The sequence below is a fragment of the Carassius auratus genome, unplaced genomic scaffold (assembly GCF_003368295.1).
Source record: "Carassius auratus strain Wakin unplaced genomic scaffold, ASM336829v1 scaf_tig00049816, whole genome shotgun sequence".
Lineage (NCBI taxonomy): Eukaryota > Metazoa > Chordata > Actinopteri > Cypriniformes > Cyprinidae > Carassius > Carassius auratus.
In genome coordinates, this window is record NW_020527126.1 from 52,501 (window position 1) to 56,559 (window position 4,059).

Consider the following 4,059-nt stretch of genomic DNA (forward strand, 5'->3'; position numbering starts at 1 on the left):
AATTAGCTACAAATACAGTTATACATAAATATTGAGATAATATAATTAAATCAATTGTACGTTGCATTTAAACAATTTAAATCAATTTGGCTACAATGCCAAACCCTATTAAGTCAAGTATTGAGATATACATTTAACATCATTAAATCTTTCTGTAATTAATAAAGCTGTATCGCCTTAAATATCTGTAATCCATTTTATGAGACATTTGCTAAACTCTGATGTCGTTCGTGTGAATTGGTTTGATTGAGTTGGTGATTGTCGTTCATTGAGGCTCGGGTATTTGGAGGGAATCCCGTTTTCTTCTCCATTCGACGGATCGCTGTCATCTCAGCCTTCATCGGGCTGGTAATCCCCTGGACCACGTCCCAAGCCACACTTCCTTATCAGTGCTTCTCCTTCCTCTTATTGGCTCTTCAGCAGCCTATCAGCTTGCAGCGAGGCTCAGATGTGGAGAAGGTGCTGTAGAACATTAAACTCCCAACCGCCACGACCACAGAGGAAGTCTGAAACAGGAAGTCGTGGGTTCAGAGTTGTCACTTTCACTAGTCCAGTTTTTTCTTTTCAGAATAAGGTGGCTGGTTCATTTTACACGTGGCAGGAGATATCAAAACCCTTTTGCTTTCACTTGCTGTTTCTCATCCTTGAGCTCACATAAAGCTCTATTACATGATTAATTGAGTTTCTCCCTGATCGGACGTCACATGTTCTAGATTCCCAGTGTCCCACAGTCTAATACGTCTTTGTTTTGTAGATCTGCGTGGCTTGGCAGCGGTTCCTCGTGGCATGACGACCACTAACAAAGGAAACAAGGCCTTGAAGGTGAGCGCAGTCTTTCTTTAAAGGGGTAATGAATGAAAATGGCTTTATTTCTTATGCAGAACACCAAAAAATTAGATTCTGAAGAATGTTGGTAGCCAATCACATTAGAATCACATTGAATTTCAATATATGGATAAAGAATACAATGCACACTTTCATCAAAGAGTCAATTAAATAGTTTTAATTCCTATTGACTTCCATTCCATATAATGGAAGTGAACTAAATAAAAAAAAAACTGTTCAGTTACCAATATTCTTCAAAATATTTAGAAGACATTTAAAAAAAACATAAAAGATGATGTTTTGAACAATGTTGACAACAGGAAAGTTCTGACTCGCCTTGACGTCCATTATATGGACAACAAATACAATAGAAGTCAATGGGAACCAAAACTTTTTGGTCAGATGATGACACAAGGGAGAGTAAATAATGACAGAATTTTATTTTTGGGCGGACTACTTTCGTTTACTCCACCATGTTGTTCCAAACCTGTTTAATGTTATTTTAAAGAATCTTGGTAACTAAACCATTTTGGTTCCTATAGACTTTTCTATATTTTTGGTATGTTTAGAAGAACATAAAAGAAGACATTTTGAAGACTGTTTGTAACTGAATGGTTTTGGCTCCCATTGACTTCCAATATATGGACGAAAAATGCAATGGAAGTCAATGAGGGTGAGAAAACAATGACAAAATTTACATTTTTGGTTGGACTACTTTCATGTTATTAGTGATCGTCTTTTAGTCACTGTTGTGTCATCCCAAACCTGTGTGATGATATTTTGAAGAATGTTGGTAACCCAAGAGTTGATGGTCCCCATTGACCTCCATTGTATTTTTTGTCCATATAATGGAAGCCAATGGGAACTGAAACCACTTCAAATCATTCCCCCTCCGTATCTCTTTCCTGGACTCTCAGGTGAAGAGGGAGCCCGGTGAGAACGGGACGAGCCTGACGGACGATGAGCTGGTGTCCATGTCGGTCCGCGAGCTCAACCAGCACCTGCGCGGCCTGACCAAAGAAGAGATCCTTCAGCTGAAGCAGCGCCGGCGGACACTGAAGAACCGGGGCTACGCCGCCAGCTGCCGCGTCAAGCGTGTCACGCAGAAGGAGGAGCTTGAGAAGCAGAAGGCGGAGCTTCAGCAGGAAGTGGAGAAGCTGGCTTCAGAGAACGCCAGCATGAAAGTAGAGCTGGACGCGCTGCGCTCCAAATACGAGGCTCTGCAGAGCTTCGCCAGAACTGTGGCCCGAGGGCCCGTGGCCCCGGTTTGTAACCCCCGCGGGCCCTTGTCCTCCGTCATCGGGCCCCTCATTCCCGGGAAGGTTGGAGCCACCAGTGTTATCACGATAGTCAAATCGAAAACCGACGCGAGGTCTTAGTAGCGCACAGAGAGCAAGGGTTGGTCAGTGCATGAGGGTTTAGGTGCGGGACGCTCGTTTCACAGCAGACTGATGGAAAACCTCTTCGGTACTCTCTAATGTGGGCTTCTTCTGGGTTACGAAAGAAGGAAAGCACATCTAGGACGGTCAATCCACTTGGGCTTCCAAAAAGATCTCCAAATTCCGAAACTCGAATCGAAAACCATGCAGCCAAATTTTCCTGGTGGATGTGTGTTGTATTGCTGTGAGATTTGTAATTTTGTACAAATATTGGCGACTTTGTATCGTGCGTTTCACATGGGGTCCAAGTGTTTCCTTTGTCATTGTAATATTGTACTTTTTATACAGTGTTTGTGTTGATTTTCTCTTCGTATATGTGCTGTTATGCACCATTTTTCCGTCCTTTTGGTTTTACGGACTGCAGGCACAAAACACTTTAAACCGTTCGGACTTCCAAACTCTTCCGCCGTCTGAAGGAAAAGCTTTCTGAGGTAGGAGAGTATCAGCCAATGAGAAGCTCCCTTTACCTGAGCCTCATTATGCACTGACCAATCGCTGACGGGCAGGAGGAGAGGAGGCGGAGTCAAATCAGCTGATGTTGTTCATATGGTAGCTATCAGAATATCTGTCACCAGTTTATGTGCTCCAGTCGTCCCGTTCAGGACAGGAGATCGTTTTATTGGCAACGCAGTAACAGGTTTATGTTATGTGATGTATTATGTTCTTTATTTCACGCTGAAGTTGATCATGTCTGTCATTATCTGTGAATCCAGAGAGATTTAACTTTTTTTGTGTTCTGTGCCAGACTAAAAACAAGAGGAAAACCCCAAGTTTCTGTTTTTGAGGGACGGACTGTTGGGTGACATAAACTGGTGAATCCCACAAGCTTTGCCATAACTTTGTTGCTGTGACATTGCGTAACGTATTCTAAGAATCTTTGTCTATATGGTGGAGTCTTGAATTTTATATTCATACACATATATATATAAAAAAATGACAGAGTACCTTGCATTATTTATAAACATTTAAAAAAGAAATATAAAGTTGTTTGATAGCTCTCTTTTTTGCAATTGTACCAAAAGTGGCTTAACTATTGAAGTCAATAGCTTTTTCTAGTGGCTAGGCGCGTCAAACTGTGGACTAGCGCGTGTGGTGTGATTTGTACTGGTGAGGTGGCGATGTGTTGTTTACGACGTGGATGTGATGCTCTTATCTTCTGATTTCAGTCGAATGCGTGCGATGAGCGCCGCTTACCCAGAATCCCCTCTGAGCGTTTGTGTACTCCATGTTTAAGTGGACGGGACACGACGGGATCTCTGGGACGCGCCACATCGCCTGTGTTTGAGCCCTTTTATGTGACGTGTGATTTTTATATATTTTTGGTGTAAAATGTTTCTATGGTATATTATATTTGTAGGTGTTTTTTTCTTCTTTTTTCGGGTTGTTTTCTTTAAATGCCAGGGAAGTGACTCTGTCTGCACTGGTTTAAACCAGCTCTTCACACTGCGACGCCGCTCAAAATATTACTTTTCTCAACTTTTAAAACTAAGAAAGAGCTGTCCGAAAGGTTTCAGGACACTATCTGCATTTTTCTTTTTTTTTGGACAAATTGTTTCTCCAATAAGACAAGAAGTAAAACTCAGAGCTGTTGTAATGCTGCGTTCACACTTCTTCGTAATTATGTTACAGTTCTGTCCATTCTCGGACTCTGAAATTGTTTTATTGCAATGCACATAACGCTTAAAAATATGCAGTTCCTCGCACACCCGATAAATCGGCAATTTCTGTAGTTATATTACAATATTTACTAGAAAAGACATCTTTGCATGGTTACAGAAATTTTAATGAGCATAAT

General features: G+C 41.5%; 1 pseudogene; it reads left to right on the top strand.

Moving 5' to 3' along the window:
* Positions 1 to 2,364, top strand: part of LOC113089440 (transcription factor MafG-like) — a 12,744-nt pseudogene extending 10,380 nt beyond the window's left edge.
* Positions 2,365 to 4,059: the final 1,695 nt, after the last annotated feature.